Source organism: Podarcis muralis, chromosome 5 (assembly GCF_964188315.1).
Source record: "Podarcis muralis chromosome 5, rPodMur119.hap1.1, whole genome shotgun sequence".
Classification (NCBI taxonomy): Eukaryota; Metazoa; Chordata; class Lepidosauria; order Squamata; family Lacertidae; genus Podarcis; species Podarcis muralis.
The window spans coordinates 30,715,845-30,740,306 of record NC_135659.1 but is presented as its reverse complement, the minus strand read 5'-3'; the positions used below and the strand labels follow the sequence as shown (position 1 = coordinate 30,740,306).

Below are 24,462 nucleotides of genomic sequence, written 5' to 3'. Positions count from 1 at the left end.
TTAGTTGGTCTTTAAGGTGCTACTGGAAGGAATTTTTTTTGTTTTGACTATGGCAGACCAACACGGCTACCTATCTGTAACTTGAATTCATGCTAAGACTTGTTTTTAAATTACAGAAGTGGCAGAGAGAAATAGTGTAGCATGCCTAGAACTAATTCTGGCTGCTTGTTTTAGCAGCGGACCATTACTTTAAATCAGCGCTGCAGCTGGTTCTCAGTTGGTTAGAGCATTGTGCTGATAATGCCAAGCTCACAGGTCCGATCCCTTTATGGGACAGCTGCATATCCCTAAGTTGGACTTAGTTGATCCTCAGGGTCCCTTCCAGCTCTACAATTCTACGATTCTGTGATAAAAGTGCTGTAGCTGCCGTCACCGTGTGTCTGCCATTGACAGCAAAAGCAGAGGTGACAGTACTCTGTACACACACAAAAAAGAACTGGTTAAAACGGTGCAGGTCTGACAATGGGGACTTTCCCCCATTTTTAAATTGATTTTAAAAAAAATGACATTTCTGGTTCTGGATGTGTAAAAGCTGTGAAGAACGAGAAAGCCAGAAATAGCTTGGTTGCAGCCTTGGAAACTCCCATTGTTCTAGGCGTGTTTTGAGACAGGGAACTTCATTAATGCAAGCAGTTTCTGAGCTCTGGGTGCAGTACAGTGGTACCTCAGTTTAAGAACAGCCCTGTTTACGAACTATTCAGTTTATGAACTCCGGAAACCGGAAGTAGTGTCCAGGACTGCTTCAGCGAGGCGGGTGAGGGCGGCGAGCTGATGCCAGGAAGAAGAGTTTGGATTTGATATCCCGCTTTATCACTACCCGAAGGAGTCTCAAAGCGGCTAACATTCTCCTTTCTCTTCCTCCCCCACAACAAACACTCTGTGAGGTGAGTGGGGCTGAGAGACTTCAAAGAAGTGTGACTAGCCCAAGGTCACCCAGCAGCTGCATGTGGAGTAGCGGAGATGCAAACCTGGTTCACCAGATTACGAGTCCACTGCTCTTAACCACTACACCACACTGGCTCTCCGCGCCCAGCCTCTGCCCCTTCCCTGGCTCCCGTGCCACGGTGGCCATGGCAGGCGGAGGCTCTGGGCGCAGCGCTGCTTTGGCACGGCATGGTGGAGGCGGGTGAGGGCAACGAAATGATGCCAGGAGGCACCGTGTCCAGCCTCTGCTTCTTCCCTGGCGCCCTCCAGAACTTGGCACCCTGGTGCCACTTGCCACTTTCCTCTATGGGCAAGACGCCCCTGGTAGTGTCCTGGTTTGTGAACTTTACCTCGGTCTAAGAATGGAAACCGAACGGTGGAAGGGCACCGGTAGTGGGAGGCCTCATTAGGGAAAGCACACCTTGGTTTAAGAACAGTTTTGGTTTAAGAACAGACTTCTGTGGAGATATGCTTCAGAGATCCAGATTGTGGGGAGCTCCGAAAAATTAATAATTATAATCTGGACTATAATTTGGACTTTTTATTTTAGTGTTTTTTTTAATTGGAGTATTGTGATTGGATATGTTAATTGTATGTTTTTATTGAAAAATCAATAAAAATGATTTAAAAAAAAAGAACGGACTTCCGGAACAGATTAAGTTTGTAAACTGAGGTCCCACGGTACTGCGCCTAAGATTTCAGATTAAAACTGCCACTGCTGGAAGAAAAGGAGGACCTTTTTCTGCCTCCCCACTTCCAGCCACTCTCCGAAGATTGGAGAAAGGACCCTCATAAGAATATTAGAGGGCGGGGACGGGCAAGGGAAGTATGGCTTTGTTTTTTTGCAGTCTTCAAATGAGGACTAGACCATGTAAAAAATGAACATAAGATTTTAGCTGCAGTTCGTTCATTTCCAGCTTTGTATTCTTGTTATAAAAAAGCGCAGCTAGACATTCCGTCATTGCGCCCCTAACCTCAGTTTCAGGTGCCATTTAGCTCCCAGTTTTCATATCTCAGTTTCTAACACTGCTCAGTGGGTAAGAGCAGGAGTTGTGGGTCTGAGCCCCACGCTGGAGGAAAGATTCCTGCATTGGACTTAGATGACCCTTGCCATCCCTTCCAGCTCTGTGATTCTGTGTGCTAGCATCTGTTGTCTCTACTGCAGGTGAGATCAGATAAGGTAGACTTGTGAAAGGGAATGGGTCCAAAGATGATTTTCAAGCGAAAGGCAATCATAGTACCGTGACAGAGGAAAGGAACCAGGGGTGGCTGAAAAAGAGCAGCCTGCCATGTAATTATGTACACGCTTACTTTGCAAAATTTATTGCATTGGGATGTTGCGGCGGCCCTTTGCGTTGATGGCTTCTAAATGAAATTCTTAGAGGATAAGTCTAGTGGCAGCTACTAGCCACGAGAAGTGAACGGAGCCTCCTTTTTCCAGAGGCAGCGTTTTTCTGAATGCCACTTGCTGGAGGCCAATACCACAGGATGGCTGCTCCCTCAAACGACTCTGACCTTTCTTCCTCGCTGGCTCTTAAATGGGACTGCTGCTTCCTTCAAATCCCTCCTCCAATTTTAACCTTTTGTATAAAGCCTTTGGCACAGCTCCCCAGTTCCCAAGCCGTGCTGCATTTTTTATGCCTGTGAACAAGCCCATATAACTGAAACAACTGCACATCCTTTCCCTTTTACCCTTGCCTCCTTTCCCCTCGGTTTCTCCTGCGTTGGGTTTTAGATTGCAAACTGCCCTATTCTGCGCCTTAAATTGATGGTGGCATATTAATCTCTTGTCGCGCTCTCTCTGCTTGCGGACTTCCCAGCTGGTGTGGCTGGTCTCTGCTGGGTCTTTAGTCCGATCCAGCAATGCAGTTATGTGTGGTTCTGTGGGCGATATTAGACCTGTCCCATTACAACCTATATTTTTGATACAGTGTGTACTACTCCCATTTTTCAGTTCAGAAGATGCGTACAGTGGTACCTTGGTTCTCAAACTTAATCCGTTCCAGAAGTCCATTCCAAAACCAAAGCGTTCCAAAACCAAGGCACGTTTTCCTATAGAAAGTATCCGTTCCAGACTTTTAAAAACAACTCCTAAAGCAGCAATTTAACATGGATTTTACTATCTAACGAGACCCTTGATCCATAAAATGAAAACAATAATCAATGTACTGTACTATAAAATAAATAAGACAGTATTGTAGATGATAAAAATAAAAATTAAAAAAAATTCTTCCCTGCACTGATGATAGTCATTGTTTGGATGAGGGGCTTTTATCTATTTCCGCAGTCACACAATCAATCAATCAATCAATCAATCAGTAGCTGAACTGGGTTCCACACAGTCACAAAAACAAATTAACCGAAAAAGCCTCAAAAACAAAAGTGTCAAACTTAATCTGTTCCGGAAGTCCGATTGACTTTCAAAATGTTTGAAAACCAAGGTGCAGCTCCTGATTGGTGCAGGTGCCCCGGAAACAATAGCCGACAGCTGCATTGGACGTTTGGCTTCTGAAAAGTGTTCGAAAACTGTAACACTTACTTCTGGGTTTTAAGACGTTTGAGAACCAAAGAGTTTGAGTACCAAGGTGTTTGAGAACCAAGGTACCACAGTATAGCTAAATACTGGTGTACGGCGATGGCACAGCTGACTCCCTGACCTAGCCATTTTGTGTTTTCTTCTGAGTCAGGTGATTTACCCACGTCCAAAGCAACCACCGCCCTCCCTCAAATATACCTTTCTGTTTTAATTCTGTGCATATCTCATTGGGGGAAAGCTTTCTATGGCCTGAGGCACACACAGTGTGGCTGCCACATGGAGCCTCTCTTTACAGTGGTACCCCGCAAGACGAACGCCTCGCAAGACGGAAAACCCGCTAGACGAAAGGGTTTTCCGTTTTGGAGGCGCTTCGCAAAACGAATTTCCCTATGGGCTTGCTTCGCAAGACGAAAGCCCATAGGGAAATCTCCGGGACAGCGGGGAAGCGCAGCGCGTCTTCCCCACTGTCCTCGGACCTCCTCCCGCCGCCCGGCATCGGAACCAAGCTCCGATGCCGGGCGGCGGGGCCGCGAAGCCTGGGCGCGCTGATCTCAGCGCGTGCAGGCTTCGGCATGCTGGCAACTCTCCGCAAGCAGCGGGAGTGCTCCCGCTGCTTGCGGAGAGGTCCGCGAAGCCTGTCCAGGACAGCTTTTGAAGGGGGGGGGAAGCAAAGACTTTCGCCCCCCGCCCGCCTTCAGAAGAGGTCCAGGACCTCTTCTGAAGGCGGGCGGGGGGCGAAAGTCTTTGCTCCCCCCCGCCTGCCTTCAAAAGCCATCCGGGACAGCGGAGAAACGCGCTGCCTTTCTCCGCTCTCCCGGGAAGGCAGGCAGGGGGGAGCAAAGACTTTCGCCCCCGCCCGCCTTCAGAAGAGGTCCAGGACCTCTTCTGAAGGCGGGCGGGGGCGAAAATCTTTGTCCCCCCTGCCTGCCTTCCCAGGGGCTTTTAAATCGCCCCGGACAGCGGAGAAGTCCTCCACTGTCCCGGGCGATTTTAAAATGCCGCCCGCCAGCATTTTAAGATTGCCCCGGACAGCGGAGAAGTCCTCCGCTGTCCCGGGGTTTTTTAAAATGCTGGGGGTGGGAAGAAAAGCCCTTGTCCCCCCCCCCAGCCTTCAGAAGAGGTCGGGGGACAGACTGTCCCCGGACCTGGTCTGAAGGCGGTTTCCCTAGGAACGCATTAATTGATTTTCAATGCATTCCTATGGGAATCCGTGCATCGCAAGACGAAAAACTCGCAAGACGAAGAGACTTGCGGAACGAATTAATTTCGTCTTGCGAGGCACCACTGTAATTGCTATGCACAACGGCGGTCTCCACACAGGGGACTAGTCAGGTTCAGCAACCCACTAGACACATCAGATTATTTTATTTTCCTACATGTATTTCTCATCATGGCATTGTCCCATTTTATCCACTGCCCCAACCCCAAAATAAATTGGTGGTGTGCAGAAACCCACAAGATCTCCACAATAGGCCGCGGCTTGCGAACTGCCTCTCCACCCGCAGAACCCACAGACAATTGAGATGCTTTTAAAAAGCAAACTCTCCGCGGTGTTTATGTAATGCATCGGCCTTCCGCCCCACAACACAAGGTGTTTTTGTTTCAAAACCAGTTGAGTGTGGAGCGAGATTTACTATTGATTGTTTATCTAGTGGGATGTCCTTAAATAAACGGTTCTGAATAGCGAAAGGCTCGATTTCCACTTTGCATTTAAGTTCTTGGCACACGAGAAGAACGAGGAAGGAAACTCCCTTTTTAGTAGTTGCTCAGATTACACCTGGAGATACATAGGAATCAGATTTCCTTAATATACCTTTTGGAAACCGCCCTCTACTTTCTGGGAATTACTTGAATCAGCAGTTTGTGCAAAGCCAGCCGCTTTTAGGATTAATAGTAACCACTGCGGTGAGCAGGAGAGAATTTCTCTGACCCAAAGTACTTCGCTCAGAAAAGGTATTACCGTATTTTTTGCTCTATAAGACTCACTTTTTCCCTCCTAAAAAGTAAGGGGAAATGTGTGTGAGTCTTATGGAGCGAAGGCAGGCTGCGCAGCTATCCCAGAAGCCAGAACAGCAAGAGGGATTGCTGCTTTCGCTGCGCAGCGATCCCTCTTGCTGTTCTGGCTTCTGAGATTCAGAATTTTTTTTCTTCTTGTTTTCCTCCTCCAAAAACGAGGTGCGTCTTGTAGTCTGGTACGTCTTATAGAGCGAAAAATACAGTATATATAAGCAAATACCTGGGAACAATTGGTTTAATCTTCCTTCGAGAGTGTGCAATTGCAACCAAGGATTTCAGTTGGTAGCAATTCTATAACTTTACGAGGTTGACCTCTTAACTCCCCTCTCTGGCTTCTCTGAATGGTGACCTTTGGCCATTACCAGGAGGCCTTGTATAGAAAAATGTACTTGGACTTCAGCACCACTGAGGGGTTTGTAAGACATGCCTCTTAGCAGAGCAAGAGCTCGTGACACATTCATGTTCTTCCCACAATGCACACGTTTATACAGTCGTTGCATCAGATGAGCATTTGTACACTTATTCGAGAGATGTGAGCCTTAGACTACTGCCCAGGGTGTCTTCTCCATGTCGCCTTCTCTTCTGATGTGAGGTGAGTGGCAGTTTGGACAGGGCCTTCTCTGCAATGGGACCCCAGTAGTTGAATGCCTTCCCCAGGGTGGCTCGCCTGGTGGCAACTCTCTGTTTGTTTGCTTTTAATTTGCCGAAGCGTTTTAGTGCAAGTTCTTGGATCGGCGGGGTTTTACGCTGGGGTTTTTCTGTCGGTTTTTGGTTATACTTCTGTTTTTAAAATAATGTTTGTGCTTTCAAATTGTGCAGTGCTCTGAAAGTCTCAGCGCAAACAGCCCTTTATAAATATTTGTAAAAACAAGCTTGTGAATACTCCGTCCATCACTGCCATGAAGTATCTTTGATTTATGTCTCATCGACATCGGTATTGTTTTGTGTGGAAATGCGTCCTGACCCAATTCTACTGGAATTTGCCCAAAATGGACGCCCGCAAAATGCCACACACAGTGCTTTTTTCCCTTTAAAAAAAACGTTTAGGGGCACTCTCATTTTGATTCAAGAAAATCACCATTTTATAGTTCAAATCGGGGAAAATAAATACAATAAATGGACAAAAGTACAAAGATTCACAAAATGTTTAGGGGTATGCGTACCCCTGCGTCCCCCCAGAAAAAAAGCACTGGCCACACGTTTATACATTTTATGGTATGTGGCTCAAACAAACAAACAAACAAACAAACAAAAAAGGGAAATTATTTCAAAGTTTTGCTCACCAGTCTTCCTAACTTCTGGCTTAAATCTGTTATGCCTGTCTTAGTTTCCTCTGTTCCTTTCTTGCTCCCCTGCGTCTATTTTGGATTGTAAGCTCCTTTGTGTAGGAATCCATCAAACCCATTCTCTGTACTGCATTATGTACATAGATGACGCTATATGAACAAACAATAGGACCACAACTTTTCTACTCATGTTCTCTGATCCTATTCGTATGTTTACTTCGCTGCCTCCCTATTGTTTCGTATCAAGTTTAAACTTCTTATTTTAACCTTTTAAGGCTCTTTATGTTCTTGCTTCTTCTTATCTATATCTGTTCATCAGGCACTAATCTTATTAAACCACCACTATCTTGGGCTGTTTCTGTCTCCCTGCCTTCTCTCTCGTGTGGAAATCTCCCTGCTTCTCCCTCTGATACTCACCTTGCTGCCTCTTTTATTTTTGCCTTGCTTTAAGAAATTATTTAAAATGCATATTCTTTCTGTTGCATTTCTTTCTTGATGTTCTATTTAAAAAAAAAACCCTCCCTCCTCCTAAAATATATTAACTCTTCTCTCTTTTCTTTTCATTCCCTCTAGTACACTTATCCTTTTTGCTTTCTAAACTTCTTCTTTTAGATTGTCAATCATATGGATTGGGATTTTTTTAAAAAGAAGTTATGTTTGTACAGCATTAGTGCACATTGGATATTTTTATAAATCCTGATGATGATGATGATGATGATGATGATAACAACAAAATGTGCTCTAACATACCATATTTTTCCATCTATAAGATGCCCCCATGTATAAGACACCCCCTATTTTTGGGGACTCCGGTTTAAGAAAATGGGGGGCAGATAGTATCCATGTATAAGACGAGCCCAGATTTTGAACATTATTTTAGAGTAAAAAAACATAGTCTTATACATGGGAAAGTATGGTACTTAAAAAAGAAAGTCTGGTAGTGGTTTTTTTTTGTGGGGAGGGGGACTTTCTAGATAAGGCGTATTGCTCAGATATTAAAGTATAATATTGATGTTGGCTTCATCTTCTGCATCTTCTCTGCCATTGGAACAAAGACCAGACTAGATTTCAGCTCCATCCGCCCCCCCCCCCCCGGGCATTTAAAATGTGCATTTAGCTAACGTAATGCAAGATGACGAGCAAAACTTTGCAACAACATGCTGAAAATGGAGGAATCTCACCCAGGAAGTGAAGGTGAATTCCACAAGCCTCTTTTACAACCTAAAGAACATGTAAGAACTTCCCAAACTTTCCGTGGAATCCAGTTGACCCTGAAAGAAACACAGAATGCTGATGCTGCAAGTAGGCTGAGAGGGATTACAATATTCACTCACACTCTCAGCGCGACAAATGTGGACTCGGAGCCATTACATAAGAACCAGTCTACTTACATCCTTGTTGGCTAAACAGAAATGAATCCTGACAACTTCAGCCTCACGCCCCAAAGAAGGAAAACAAAGGATGCAACTGCAATGACAAACAGCACCCAAGGTGCCCCAGACAAAGTATGGACAAAGACTGCCTGTTCCTTCTGGGCAACCTCTGCATATGACTGTAACCAGGAATTTCCTCCAAAGAACTTTGTGATTCTTCACTACATAACTACCATATTTTTCACTCCATAAGACGCACCTGACCATAAGGGGCACCTAGTTTTTGAAGGAGGAAAACAAGAAAAAAAATATTCTGAACGAAACAGTGGATGTATGATTTTTGTGGTTCATGCTGTGGCCACAGACATGTGATTTGACAGTGAGTTTGGGGTAGCCCAATGCAAAAATCCTGAGGATCCATGTGGATCCGTGTTTTGTAACCACGTTTTTGTGCAATTGTGGCGTCCCTTATCTCTCTTCCTGATCACTTGCCGATCAGCTGCTTCCTTTCAACACTCCCTTCCCTCTTGTTTGCCATAGTTTCCTTAGCTGGAGCAGTTTTTTGCTCCTCCTTTTCTTCTAATTTCTCTCCTCATTGCTTTAGTCTTCCTGTCTCCTTTCCTTGCAAGTTAGCTGTCTTTACCTCCCCGCTCCCAGGCAGCCTCCTTTATTGCTAGCGTCCCTTATCTCCCTCCCGATCGCTTGCCAATCTGCGGCTTTGTTTCAACACCCACTTCCCTCTTCTTCTTTTTTTATAAAAAAAGCATGATCTGCTTTTCGCCCTGGGCAATTCGGCTCCAGGAACCACGCATTCGCTCCATAAGACACACAGACATTTCCCCTTACTTTTTAGGAAGAAAAAAGTGCAAAAAATGGAGCGAAAAATACGGTACTTCAGTCTTCAAGTAAGGGATGGCATGATAGAATGCGCCCCCTACAAAACATAGAAAATTTAACATTTAGGGAGAAAGCTGGACTAGAGCCCTTCACCCTGGCATTGTAGGCCTGTTGAGATGCTCACCTGAGCATATATATGTCTCTCTCTCTCTCTCTCTCTCTCTGTGTGTGTGTGTGTGTGAAGTTTCTGTCTACTCAGTCCCTAGACTCTCCCTGCGCAACATGAGAAGGTTGAGCCTGAGGCCTATGAGGGTTGGATGTACATGGGGGTCGGGTTTGTGTGTGTGCTCTTGGCCCCATGCCCACTTTTAAACTGCATTTTGGGGCAAATGCTTGAACATGGCACTAGTGTCCTGTGTACGAAATTTTAATATGGAGGTGAATTCACATAGGCTAGCGCCCCCACCTTCTCATAGTTTGAAATGTTATAGCACAGACACAGGTTTAGGCCCGAGTGTGCAATAGATAGCAGTTTTAAAGCCCACCGTAGGATAGAAGTTGTCAGCTTTTGCTTTGAAGGGTGGAAGGTGTTGAAAAAAGGTTGGGGGGAGGTGGCGGCGGCAAGGAGTCTTGCAGAAAGCAGTTGGGAGACACCAAATGGAAAGAATCCTATATGTTGCAGAAAAGGCTCTGTCACTAATGCTCATTTACCTTCTGACGCACCGTTGCTTGCTTTCGGTTACATTGATGGCTTGATCAACAAACGTGACAAATCCACATTCTTTAAGGCTCCTGGAAAGTCACGCACGTCGTCAATGATTGTAAATTGTGTGACTGTAGATGAATGTTTTCTTCCAAAGCCATGGAACTCTGTCAGTCATGTTTTGGCCGCCCCCCCCCCCTCCTCCTTTCCCTTGTGTTGTGTTCAGCTGAATGAGATTGACATTATGTTAGGTGGTGAAACAGTTGTCAATCAAAATATCTGAAACAAGACAAAAGAAATGTCATGGATATTTAAAAAACCCTAAGTTCATGCTTTTTTGGTGCAATTCGCCAACTGTCTTTTTCAAGTTGTTAGTATGCCTTTCAAACAATAATTGTATTTTTTAGACATAGCTGACAGCAGGCAAGACGACAGCTTTTCCACCCTACTTGGGACTAAGGTGGTCTGTGCTGCAGATACGGAAGTTATTCATTCAGGGACATAAACAGAAAAGTCACTTGAGAGCAGTCACAAAGATGTACTGAAGGTATGGTTTTCTTCTTGGATCACATTTGTCCTTCAAGAAACATTGTGGTCAAAAAAACATCAAGAAAGTTGAGATTGCTTAAAACGGGGAGAAAAACTCTAGATGTACAAATGTATAGCTTGGGCTGCCATCTAAAAACACATTCCAGTCTATCTCTGTGACAGCTCTTGCAAACTAACTGGATATCTTACTGTGAAAACATTTTAGTGGGTCTTGTCTCATTTTCCAGGAATGCAAATGTGAAGTCATTTGCCAGCTATGAAAGGGCTTAGAAAGTCCTCATTTCATTGGATACAACAGAAAAGGTAGAAAAGGAGGCAGCAACAAAACTGTTATCGTTGATGAATGAACTTATGCTTGATGCATTCTTAGATATGTCTCATGGCAATAATCGGAGAGATCAATGATGGTTCACCTCTTCCATGTGCTTCTGTCATGACAGCTGGAGATTCAGCATAGAAATATAACTGATGCACTTGTCATAGGATTGTAGCGCTGGAAGGGACCCTCGGGGTCATCTAGTCCAACCCCCTGCAATGCAGGAATCTCAACTCAAGCATCCATGGCAGATGGCCATCCAACCTCTGCTTAAAAACCTCCAAGGAAGAAGAGCTCGCAACCTCCCAAGGAAGTCTGTTCCCCTCTCAAACAGCTCTTACCATCACAAAGTTCTTCCTGAAGTTAAGTCGGAATCTCCTTTCTTGAATCTATTGGTTTGCATCCTAGCCTCCGGAGTAGGAGAAATTAATCTTGCTCCAGGCAACAGCCCTTTTGATATTTTGTACCAGTTGTGACCATTGGCCTATTCCCACCCGCTCGCCACAAAATGGCTGGGAATTAGTTTATGCAAAACACCTTCCGTGTTGATTCAAGACCGCAGTGTTAGAAATTCAGATATACAGTGGTACCTCAGGTTACAGATGCTTTAGGTTACAGACTCCGCTAACCCAGAAACAGTACGTCGGGTTAAGAACTTTGCTTCAGGATGAGAACAGAAATTGTGTGGCAGCGGCAGCAGCAGGCCCCATTAGCTAAAGTGGTGTCTCAGGTTAAGAACAGTTTCAGGTTAAGAACGGACCTCCAGAACGAATTAAGTTCTTAACCCGAGGTACCACTGTATAACCTAATCGCCAAATGGCACCTTAAACTTATGGTCACCACAATGGAATATCTAGGCGCCTTTTTTTTTTTACAGTGGGGTTGTTTATTATTCATTTCACTTCTATACCGCTCTAAAGAACAAATCTCAAGGCTGTTTACAAGACATCGAAACCTTAAATAAAACAATCCAGAATAAAACAAATTCAAGCTGCAAGGAAAATATTTCAGATCCTTCTCCAAGTTACATTTTGCTTTACCCAGTTGTCCTTCTGGCATCCAGAGATCTCCACATGGTCGCAACTGGACCCACTCCAGTTGCAAAATGCGCCTGGCTAATTTCTAACACTGTTCAAGGGAGAGTCAACCCCATCATTGTTTGAGTGTACCTTCTTAGTGCTTGCACAGAAAGGTGCAAATGCAGCTGAGGAAAGCAAGGATAACAATGTGGAGACGAGTTAATCTTAGAATGATGATGCGTACAAAGATGATGTGCAACTTGCTCAGCTGAGTTTGTCTGTACAAGCAACACGCACTACTTTCCTTTTTTGCATTCATTCAAACTCCATATTGGCAGCTGGCCTGCTTTATTGTCATGAATTACAACATGGGATTTACACCTGGATAAATGCAATGATGCATACAAGAAGAGATTGCTGTGCAATGAAAGGCTTGCTTCTTTCATACATTCAGTGCCAGGAAGGAGGGGTTGCCAGCCTTTTGGGACCAGTGATCACATTTTTAATTTTGAGAGTGTTGGGCGCCAGTCACAAAATAGCTGGTGTGTGTGTGTATTGTAGCTTAACACAAAATAAGCGAGGCAGCTACCCCCAACAACCTTATGCCAATTTTGGGAAGTCATCTATGTCCTGCCGGTCCTAATTGTGGACACACACATACACATACACACACACTGCTGCTGCTGCTTAAAACAACAGGGAACATTCCTCAGTACCAGAAAAAATATTCATAGTAGTCACCCAACATTCACTCACATTTCACAGAAATCTCTTAGGAGGCACCTGCACCTTCTGTTCCATAATAACCATATTTCTAGGAGAACCACATATAGACTTCCTTTAAAAAACAATGAAAGCTCCTATTCTGGGGCACCAGATTTAGTGACCCCCCCCCCCCCCGAGGCAGAGTAAGCTCTGCTCCCTTCTGAACTTGGTTGGAGGGAAAGGGATTATTCCCACCTTCTTTCTTTCTGGCATGCTATATTTGGGTCTGCCAGGAGAAGAGCATGGAGCTCCTTCCTTCCTTGTCAGTGCTCATGAGATCCTTACTCATGGAGAGGCTGGCTCATCTGTACAAAGGCTGTTAGTCATGGGGACTCAGCTGGGAGTCAAGGGAACAGGCTGATGGGAATAACTGAGTGGCACTTGAGTTCTGGGGCTTCCCCTGCTCCCTTCTCAGCCCTCTTCCTCCATCTCCTCTCCCCTCCCCTGGACATTTCCCCTTCAATATTGGCAAGGTAAAGGTTTCCCTGAAGTCATACACCATGGGTAGGCAAACTAAGGCCTGGGGGCTGGATCTGGCCCAATCGCCTTCTCAATCTGGCCTGCGGATGGTCCAGGAATCAGTGTGTTTTTACATGAGTAGAATGTGCCCTTTTATTTTAAATGCATCTCTGGGTTATTTGTGGGGCTTACGAATTCGTTCATTTTTTTCTTCTTCAAAATATAATCCGGCCCCCCACAAGGTCTGAGGGACAGTAGACTGGCCCCCTGCTGAAAAAGTTTGTTGACCCCTGTCATACATGCTGTTATACCGATGAGTGTTAAATATTTGCTAAATCTGTTTTTCATTTCGGTGGCTCCACCGCTGACCCAAGAAAGGATGACTCCCTAAATTCACTTTGCGGTTTGGTGTGTGTGTGTGTGTTGGAACACACTGCCAAATGGAATGCCTTGGGAAACAAAAATCTTCACGATGCTCACTTCACATGCAAGGTGAACTTTATTGCCCTGAGGGTTCTTTGGCTTTCAAGCCGGATAGTCAGCTTCTACCCTCCCGTCTATTTAGGTACCTTGCTATCTGTGTTGCTGTGGTGGCAATGGGAGCGTTCTCCCTGTTCCCACACCTGGCTTAGAGGCTTCAGGCTAAAGGTAAAGGACCCCTGGGTGGTTAAGTTTGAACTTGACAAAGGGGTGCGGTGCTCATCTTGCTTTTCGGGCCGAGGGAGCCGGTGTTTGTCCGCAGACAGCTTTTCCAGGTCATGTGGCCAGCATGACTAAACCGCTTCCGTGACGGAAACCAGAGCACACAGAAACGCCGTTTACCTTCCTGCCACAGCGGTACCTATTTATCTACTCGCACTGGTGTGCTTTTGAACTGCTAGGTTGGCAGGAGCTGGGACAGAGCAACGGGAGCTCACCCTGTTGCATGGATTCAAACCGCTGACCTTCTGATTGGCAAGCCCAAGAGGCTAAGTGGTTTAGACCACAGCGCCACCTGCTCCCTTTTAGGCTTCGGGACATGCCAGTGAGTGGAGGGTGAGAGGGACACCCCCTCCCTCCTTGCTGCTGGGGTTTGGAATCTCCCTTGGAATGCAACAGGGTTCAGTGTGGTTTGGAATGAACCGAGTTATTTTCTGAGTCTGGGTGAAAATACCTTTTCAAAGCATCGTGGTTGGGCGCGGTTTCCTCCAGGTCAGGTTTCAGCCATGTACTTCTTTTAATGATGGTGTAAATCAAGAAGGCTTCTACAGCCTTTCAGGTTTAGGAGTGTTGTAGCCTAAACACCACAAGCTGCTTATTAAGTTTATTTCTCGTATACACGTACAAAAGCGTACCTGTTGCAATCGCTGGGAAATACTTGGTTTATAAGGCAGCAAATGCCACTGCAACCATTTGCAGTGGACCTCTTTTAGTCATATAAGAGAGCTTGGATAAGATGTAATATTATTACTGCATTGTGAAAACTTGCAGTTACGGTGTCCAAGCATTTGTTTAGTTTCAGTTGTTCTCGGTTTGCAGTTGTTAATTAACAACTCTGTTGATTCAGTTGTTACATCAGGGCTGACTGTTCTCCCAAGTGAATAATCCTGTTTTTGAGACTTTCCTAATTTCATTTAATTCTCCCTGTGTTATTTGCATTGTATATTGCTTCTTATTTGCATTGTATATTGCAACAGAGTTAAAAATGAAGATATCCCAGAAAACCAAGAAGCACTCAGCTTTCACTGAAGAGATGTGAAGTTCTTACATGCAAATAATCTTTGCATCTTGAAGAGTGGTTCAGATGTTTCCTTTGAATCTGGAAGATACATCACAAAGTTCTATACAGTACCTAGAATTGCGGCTGCTTTTTCAGCAGAGTTAAGGTTTGGGGATGTTTGTTGAAAAGTTAGGTTCATATGTAGTTCATATGTGGAATGTGCATCATGTGCTTTACAGAAGCACATTTGATGTTGCTACAGGCACACTGTTAAAAGCATTCTGTAGGGACCTGTTGCTATCTGTAGCACCTCTTTGTGATGTGCACAAAATTAAATAAACACACATATCCACTTCCCTACTGTTATGGGGTGCAATTGCCTACTTGTTGTGACTGTAATGTGTATCTGCTAAGGGAGTGTGCTCCTTTTTCCCCTATCTGAAGGCAGGACAGGGGTTGAAAGCACCAATCCTGCTGGGTGCCCCCCAGTCATGATAATTCAAGACCTTCCCTTGGGCCGCCTAGCAGTGGTGGCACCAGAAAAAATGGCGGCAGGGTTTTTACAAAAGGGGCAAAGTGTTAAGGTCTCTGAAAGAAAAACAACAGGTTATATCAGTGCCGTGGCACCCTAAAAGGTAAAGGACCCCTGACAGTTAAGTCCAGTTGCAGACGACTCTGGGGTTGCGGCACTCATCTCGCTTTACAGGCCGAGGGAGCCACCTATTTATCTACTAGCACTTTTTGGCGTGCTTTTGAACTGCTAGGTTGACAGGTTGATTTCAGTATTGCCCATTGTGAGGCTAAAAAAATGTGTAAAGTCACCTTCACCTTAACAGCATATTTCCAGTAAGCACCCTCTGTCCCTTCATGACATCTGACAAACAGGAAGTGTGATTGACTTGCACTGTTCCTTTGCCAGTCAGTTGAACTTCCTGTCCATACCTGTAACTTATTTGCAGTACTACAGGCATGATAAGCATTAGTCTGCTACACTGTGGACAGCTGCTTCTGTGATTGTAGGCAGTACAGGCGGAGAGGGGAGCTGGGGACAGGCTAAACTGTAGCTAGCCATATCATAATACCAAGGCAGGCTGTATAAAGGCTGCTAGTCCCCTTCCTTCTCCATCCTTATCTTGGTTTGCAAATTTAGCCTAGACAGGTGTGAGACCACACCTTGGCTCCTTCAAATGTAAGTGCTAGGGAAAGCGCAGAGCCTGTGGCAGGAGCGGGGGACCAGTGGACCTGCTGGACTCCAGTTCCCATCATCATTGGCCACCATGGTTGGAACTGGTGGGAATTGGAGCTGATGGGAATTGGAGCTCAGCAATCCCTAGAGATCAATGGGTCTCCATTACCTGGCCTACAAGGTGAGGAGATTTCAGGGGTGGTTGGCCTGCAAAATTTACAGTGGCTTTGGAAGGCTTCTTTTGACATTTATATGGAAACATTTTAATATCTGTGTAAGAAATCATCGGGGCCCACCCAAAAACTTTTGGCATCTGAAGTGAACCCCAAAATGGTGCCTCCTGCCCTGGTCAGGGAAGAAGGGGTGAGTGAGGCATAGGAAGAGAGAAAGATCAACATTGGGATCTGCTGCCCCCCCCATCCTGTCATCTGAGACAGTCGCCTTACCTCATGGCCCTGGGGGTATTGTCCTGAAGGAATGCATGACTCACACTTCCTCATGTACATGACACTCTCTTTGGAGCAACAGAACCATGCAGCGGGCAAGATCTGCTCAGGAGCATGGTTGCTTGCTCTGGCACAGTTTTGGAGGGGATTCCAAATATCGGCGTTATGAATCGAGAGCCATCCGAGCTCCTGGCTGGATTGCAAGCCAAGGAGCGCGTGCCTCACCTAACTCCGGTTTTATAAAGGGTTGGTGGAGGGGGGGCTCTTTGCACACACACTTCTGGAAAGGGGCACGATTCCTCCCCTCTCAAGAAACTGTTATGCAAGCAGACATGCACGCTCCGGTGCGGTGTGCCTATGTAGCCGTTTCTGCAAAACCAGCAGCCGGCGTGGAGAGGGAGTTCCGCTCGCCGCAATGGGCCCCAGGCTGCTAGTTCCCGCCTCGCCGCATCTTGCAAGGTGCACTCGGCCATCCTGCCCGGGGAAACCAGTCTGAGTCTGGAGACCCGGCGAGGCAAAGCAGCGGCGCCGCCACCGACGGGAAACTTCCGAGGGCTGTGCGCAAAGTGTGTGACCGGCGCGTGCTTGGGGTGGGGGTGGCCTGAGTGGATCGCGGCGGATCGGGCGATCGGTGCTGGGCGGGGGAGATCCTTGCTCCAGATTGATGGGGGGGGGGGGACGGACGGAGGGAGAACCGGAGTGCAACCTAGGTTGTTGTTTTTCTCTGGGTTGTTGTTTTCCCCCTTTCGTTTCTCCGCAGGAAGCGCTGCGCAGGGCTGCCCCGGCGTGACCCATAGCTGGGATATTCGCCCCCTTCTTTGCGGCGCGCTTCTCGCTTCTCCCCAGAACCCTCCTGGACTGCAGCTTTTTCCAAGGCCGGGCAGCGGGGGAAAACAGGTCCCGGACGGCCACCGTTTGCTCGACGGCTCCTGCAAGCGGTGCAAGCGTCCGCCCCGTTCTCCCGCCACCTCCGGCGCTTGCAAGCAGCCGCTGCCATAAGTGCTTTAGGTGCCAGCTCCCTGGGTGCCCGAGCACCCACAAAATTCCCCATGAAGGGGCCGGGCACCCACCAATTTTTGCTGCCAGGGCCATGCACGCTGCATGGCGCCCGCTGCCATTGGTGGCAACTCCCTGTATGCCCGAGCACCCACAAAATTCCCCATGGCCACCCACGATCGCGGGGCCAAGTTGGCACGCCTGGCCGTCACTGCCGAGCTTGCAAAGGCGCCGCCGCCGCCGCGCGCGCACACACGCGCGCCGCCCATCGGCGCGCCCCCGACGCACAGCCCGGCTCGGGAGCGGCGCGCCGTTGTCCTCCATGGGGGCTTCGCAATGAGCCTGCTTCCCCGAGACCGGCTTATTCCAGCCTGCGAGCGCCGGCTGCTGCTGCTGCTGCTGCCGCCGCCGCCGGTCCTTTGTTCCCGCGCCCGCGCAGCCCCCCGAGGACGATGCTGCCGGCCGGGGAGGGGAATCGCGTGCAGCACCGGGGCGAACCGGCTCGGGCCGGAGGAGGACGACCGGCGCCGAGCTGCGAGGGCCGCTTGGGAGAATAAGGAGAGCAGGCGCCGCGGCTGCCCTTTGCTCCCGCCACCCCCCAGATCGTAATCAATTTCATTTTTATTTTTATTTTCAAAAGCGGGGTGGGTGGGTGCGGAGCGAGGGCCTGCCATCGCCTTGGCCACCTCTTCCCCGTCAAGCGGTGCAGAAGGAAAGACGACCCGGCAGGTTGAGTGTGTTTCTCTCTAATATTTTTTTGGTGTGTGTGTGTGTGATGGTGCATTTCAAAGGAGGAGGTTTTCCGGTGCAAAGTTCTTTGAGGGTGTGGGAGGGTTCTCTTTCCCCGCTCCCTATTGCATCCTGTCCTGTTAGAGTTGCAAGAAATAAAAGCCAGCCTGACGTTTATTCTAAATCAGCTTATTTTTAATAATAATAATAATAATAATAATAATAATAATAATAATAATAATAATAATAATTACACGTATGCGATATATCAATACAGTTTGGGGGGGCAGCAATATCCGGAAAATGGAATATAGCTCCATATAAGATGCCAATAATGCCATTAACTGCAGTAAACAAGGGTCTGTGTTTTGATGCTTGCTAGGATGTTGCTGCAATGAGCGATGCCACAACAGTTCGCATGGTCTCCTCCATTTGCAGACTTTTGCAAGCTGTCTTGTAATCTGGCAGAGCTGAGTGGCGATTGGCAAGGTGTGAGTGCTTGATATAGGTGAGCAAGGCCTGAGTTGGGGGGGCGGGCGGAACAAGCCCCCACCCCCTTTCTTTGCACCGAAATAGGAATTGAGGGAAGCATCACTGGGCATGTTTTTGCCCAGGTCTGCTCTCCTGTGTTTCTCCAAACCCAGGGGTTAATTGGTGCTATTAATCTGTTTTTGTACAGAGAGCTTTTGTTTTGAGTGTGTGATGTTAGTAAACAGAACAAACAAGGAACAGATATATATATATATAATCCCCAATTGCATTTTAGAACAACTGATGTACGGTTGTGTTGTGTACAGACATTTCATGCTGTTTTCTCTGGAAAAACTCTTGGTGACGACAATTATTTTGGGTGGATCGGCAGTTGCTTATATAATGTTCTAGCACCAAAAATAGGTTTTTACCTGAATAATATTGTGGACATACTTTACTTGTCCCCTCTCCACTGAGTTATTTTTTCTGATAACTTTCCTTTTCTTTCAGCTATATTTTCTCATTTTTAAAATCTCACCTTATTTCTTCTCTTAAAACATTGTCCGGGATAAGTTTCCTTGTGCAGACTGTCTTGTAACACATAAGGGTGAATGGAGATGGAGACTATTATAGCCAACTCCAAATCTTGCAGCTGTCATTTCAGCAGAAGTTAACCAGGGTGCCCATAATTGCAGATGAATCTTAAGGGTAGTGAACGTACATTTTACAGCATTTTCCCCACTGGGGGCGGGTAAAATGTTAGCTGTGGTAGTTGCCGAAGTTAACTAACAGTCAATCATTAGCAATTGTCTACCCTAGCAGTGCTAAAGTGTGCAGAGAGATAGCAAATGGTGCAACCCTATACCCAATTACTTGGGAGTAAATCCCATTGAATTTAGTGGAACGTGCTTCCTCTGTGCAATCAAGGTTTGTAGGTTGCAGTCTAGCCTGACGGACTGCATTTAAAATCAGTGGGGCCTAGTTGGATTGCATTCCTTGATCTGGCAGAGTTATCAGCTTCTTTAACATCAGGGCTCCTCTGCTTTTAACAGCTAGCAGGCATGCAGAAAGTTAACTGATAGCAGGGTTGCCATTTTTTTCTGGGAAGAACTGCTTTGATTTTTTTCCCCCCACCAAAGAATCTGTTCATCACAGTCTGTCCGTTTTCATCCTGTCCCCAAGAGCAACTTTAAGCTAGAGTTCCGGCTGGAACTATGGTGTGCCAAACACTTCTGGAAAAGAACTCCCAGTTCCTTTTTTGTTTGTTTGTAACAAATCTGCTTAAACATCTGGAATTGTGGAAGAAAGCAGATGCCTGGCCGTTCTCTGTAATTCAAGAGTGTTAAGGGTGTGTACATGGAAATTACTTCGGTCGTGGGGGGAAAATACTTAAATCTGTTTTGAGTTTTACAGTGAGTCGGGAGGGGGGAATGACCTCTTTTGGTGGCGCGATCGCTCACGTGTCAGTAAAGATAATAAACATGCCCAGTCTACTTGTGAGTAGCTTTTAAACTATAGTTATTCTACCTTTGGGGACGTGGGTAGTGCTGTGGGCTAAACCACAGAGCCTAGGACTTGCCGATCAGAAGGTCAGCTGTTTGAATCCCCGCGATGGAGTGAGCTCCCGTTGCTTGGTCCCTGCTCCTGCCAACCTAGCAGTTTGAAAGCACGTCAAAGTACAAGTAGATAAATAGATACCGCTGCGGCGGGAAGGTAAACAGCGTTTTCGTGTGCTGCTCTGGTTCGCCAGAAGGGGCTTAGTCATGCTGGCCACATGACCCGGAAGCTGTACGCCGGCTCCCTCGGCCAGTAAAGCGAGATGAGCACCACAACCCCAGAGTCGGTCACGACTGGACCTAATGGTCAGGGGTCTCTTTACCTTTTTATTTTACCTTTATTTTCTATAGGAAATGAAAGACTCCGATTACTGTATCTGACCTGCAGTGTTAGAAACTGAGATTTGAAATCTAGGACCTTAAACCAAGGTTGTGGGCACAACAACGGAATTTCTAGGAACACTTTTTAATAGCAAGAATACAAAGCTGATTCCACCTCACTAATATTCTTAAGAGGGTCGCTTCTCCAGTCTTCAGAGAGTAGCTGGAAGTGGGGAGGCAGAAAAAGGTCTCCCTTTCCTTCCACTCTGCAGTTTTAATAGGAAATCTTAGGCGCAGTACTGCACCCAGAGCTCAGAAACGGCTCGCGCTGATGGAATTCCCTGTCGCAAAATGCGCCTAGAACAATGGGAGTTTCGAACACTGCTGGCCTGCCAGGACTTTCCTTGAGGACCAAACTCAATCAGGCAAGAACTGCTGCTCTGAACCAGCAGGCAGACCCACCCAAAAAGTCAATACCCTTTCTTGAGAGGAGTGCTGCTCCTTGTTTTTAACTCCTGCCTGTAGCCTGCACCTTTGAGAAGAGAGCTTTTGTGGTTTCTGTTGTTTTTGCATTGTTAAAGCAGCTCCTCCCTCTAATTTCTAAACTTTCATTTCTCCTTTCCCCCATGATCTTAGTGTTTTCTGCCTCGGTCCTGCCCATCACCACTTTGCAGACCTTTGGGCCAAAAAGCAGGATATAAATATAACACAACAAAATCATATATATCTCTGCTCTCCCTCCCAGTGGAGAAGGGTGTATGAAGATGGGTTGGTCAGCACCAGGCTCCCCCACACTCACCCCTTCTCTCAGCTTCTAGCCCTGGAAAAGAATTTGGTGCTAGTAATAACATGGTGGGCAGCTGGGAAGATTCCTGAAGAGTGGCCAGATAAAATCTCTTCTGTGAGTCAGCATACATGCAAGTCTGCTAAACTGTGGAGGTCTTTTGCAAGATCATTGGGGTGAGATCAGGGGTTCTCATTGACGAATCCATCAAGTGACTGGAACTCATAGCTGTGCCGTTCACATGTCAAGTTGATACTACGAGGGCATGTAGACTAGGATTCTGAGTGATTGCAAAAGTTCTCCAGGCTGAGCCTGGAAGATCTTTAACTTGGATGGTTTTGGAGGTGTGGCTATTCACACAATGTTTAGGATACGTGTTGACCCCGGAGGGGAAAAGAAGTCTTCTCCCAAAGATGATGCTATAATTGTAAGCACCAAATGCAAATATTTCACAATGAATTTGAAAACGCCACCACCTTTGCAGCCTCTAGATTGCCGCTAACGTACTTAATCAAGTTCTGGGGCTGGATCACAGCACGTAAGCGTAAGAATAATGCTTTTCAGGCAACATATACCTATATATATGTGGGACCCGGGTGGCGCTGTGGGTTAAACCACAGAGCCTAGGACTTGCCGATCAGAAGGTTGGCGGTTCGAATCCCTGCGACGGGGTGAGCTCCCGTTGCTCGGTCCCTGCTCCTGCCAACCTAGCAGTTCGAAAGCACGTCAAAGTGCAAGTAGATAAATAGGTACCGCTCCGGTGGGAAGGTAAACGGCGTTTCAGTGCGCTGCTCTGGTTTGCCAGAAGCGGCTTAGTCATGCTGGCCACATGACCCGGAAGCTGTACGCCGGCTCCCTTGGCCAATAAAGCGAGATGAGGGCCGCAACCCCAGAGTTGGCCACGACTGGACCTAATGGTCAGGGGTCCCTTTACCTCTACCTTTATACCTATATAATCATGTGGCTATACCATCTTATGCCTGCATAATCATATGAGCTAATTCTGAATATAATATACTGCAGTATATTGAATAGATATGCTATTTTAAGTGGAACTAGCTATTCTAGCCCGTTGGGAGTAGGACAGGTTAGAAATCCCTGCCCCCCCCCAAAAAATTTAATAAATTGGATGCTTTGAGGATTCCAGATTAATCACCATCATTATTACAATCTTCATGCCCTGGCTTGGCCTTTTAACAAGACCCTTTGGGAGTAGGGAGAGCTACGATAATCCTAAACAAAACCAGGTTTAAAGCTTTGAGCATTCTCATCTCTATAATCCCACATTTTAAAAGGCAGCTGGAGAAAAATGAAGAGCAGTGGTCCGTTTCTTTTCTTTTTTTTACAGCTGAAGGTAAGTAGAGAGGGAGTAGATTTAAGATGCAGAAAAGTCGATCTTAGGGGGAGGGTAGCCGCTGAGCCGCATTCTAGTCTTCCACCTCTGAGGCTTCTTTCGTTTTCTCCAGATTTCCAGGTTTTGAAAAACGCTGCCTTTTTGTTCACAGAACCTGCAGTGAACTTTGCTGTTTCACTGGAAGCTCTGGAGATCAATTATGCGGCGTTTATTTATCTTTACTTCTTCAGCTATTGTGTGTTTTGCAGGATAAGCTCCGTCCCATAAGAACTGTTTTGAGCTTGTAGATAACAAGGCGATATTCTGGAATGTAGCTGGTAATTTGTACCTTTGCTGCTCTTTTGCACATAGGGCAGGGAGGCTGGTTGGGAGTTCCCCTGACAGAAGCAAACGGTTGTTGTTGTTTTGTAAGTTGCACCTAGGCAGGCGAGCTAGTCGGTTCTGCGAATGGCTTGGGATGTTACTGTAGGAGCACAGTCCTCTCAAATGTCTCTGCCTTCTGCTGCTTACAAACACTCAAAGGGAAACCTTTGTGTGGAGGAACCTGTTCAGGTTGTATCTGTGTGTACAGCCAGCACAACTTTCCTGTTGAGCAAGCAGCACCCTTGGTTCAGTGTGGAAGCAGTGTTAGAAACTGGGATAGAAAAACTAGGAGCCAAATGGCTCCTGAGACCTGGGTTGGCACCCAAAAACAGAATGTCTAGTCGCCATTTGTGGGGGTGAGCAACACTTTTTATTTATTATTTCGATAAGCATGAACTAATACGCAATTCACATAAGTGACACATTGTTAATATCTGAATACAGTGGTACCTCAGGTTACATACGCTTCAGGTTACATATGCTTCAGGTTACAGACTCCGCTAACCCAGAAATACCGATATTACCTCGGGTTAAGAACTTTGCTTCATGATGAGAACAGAAACCATGCTCTGGCGGCGCAGTGGCAGCAGGAGGTGCTTCAGGTTAAGAACAGTTTCAGGTTAAGAACGGACCTCCGGAACGAATTACGTAAGTACTTAACCCGAGGTACCACTGTACATGTTTAATTTGGTGTTGACAATAAAAATATTAGTACCACACTTCAGTTTTCAAAACACTTTACTCTTTATTGTTAAAACCCCTTAACATGTTGTCCATCCTTAACATATACCCTGATATTTCAAAGCACATACATTTCAGTAATCCTTGAGTGTCAGCCGGGCGCAAAAAAAAAGGCACCCAGACTTTGGGAGGTGCTCGCCAACGGAGAATCCTTAGGCACAAAAAAGCGCCTGGCGCCCTGCTAATTTCGAACGCTGTGCGGAAATGGGTCTTGTTGTGCTCCATTGTCTGGTGTGCTTCTTCAGTGACCTCCGAAGCTATTCCGAAAGGAAATGTAGTTGTAGAGTTATAAATTGTGGCTTCTGACTGGTACTTCTAATGGGCACTTCTGGTGGGAGAAAAGCAATAAGGTTAAGTGGGGGGGGGACAGCAATGTTGTCTTGGCTTCTTGCCTCTTCTGTGATCTTCAGCTGGAAATGTATGGGTATAAAGGTGCTCAGCGGAGGGCAGAATTTGATCCTGGCAGGGCATATGGGTGTGTTTCAGTTGCTAGGTAACTACCGGTAACTGTCTTATTGATGGGGAAGGTGGGTATCTTAACTTTCTGGAGATAGTACAATATTGTGACTTACGCTTTACTAGTTTTTGAGGGGCACAGCATGATTTGAAGATAAGGAATGTCAGCATTAAAGGCGCTGTGGTTTAAACCACTGAGCCTCTTGGGCTTGCCGATCAGAAGCTTGGTGGTTCGAATCCCCGCAATGGAGTGAGCTCCCGTTGCTCGGTCCCTGCTCCTGCCAACCTAGCAGTTCGAAAGCACAACAAAAAAAGTGCAAGTAGATAAATAGATACTGCTCCGGCGAGAAGGTAAACGGCATTTCCGTGCGCTGCTCTGGTTCGCCAGAAGCAGCTTAGTCATGCTGGCCACATAACCCGGAAGCTGTACGCCGGCTCCCTCGGCCAGTAAAACGAGATGAGCACTGCAACCCCAGAGTCGTCTGCAACTGGACTTAACTGTCAGGGGTCCTTTACCTTTACCTTTTTTAAAGCTTGTGTTGAAGTTAGGAAAAGTGGTGTTTTTTATTTTATTTTT

The 24,462-nt window shown here is 46.5% G+C and overlaps 1 protein-coding gene across 7 annotated transcripts in view; it reads left to right on the top strand.

The window, feature by feature from the left end:
- Positions 1–24,462, top strand: part of LRRC8D (leucine rich repeat containing 8 VRAC subunit D) — a 77,268-nt gene that overhangs the window by 15,554 nt on the left and 37,252 nt on the right. The window contains exon 1 of one of the 7 annotated variants that reach the window (XM_028732848.2): positions 5,991–6,068. The exons of 2 other annotated variants lie outside the window; for them this stretch is intronic. The gene's annotated coding sequence lies outside the window, so the exon portion shown is untranslated. Of the gene's footprint in view, positions 1–5,990; positions 6,069–16,541; positions 16,681–17,377; positions 17,845–24,462 lie in introns of those variants that run through there. 4 more of the 7 variants (XM_028732847.2, XM_028732846.2, XM_028732843.2 and 1 more) reach the window with 4 other exon arrangements.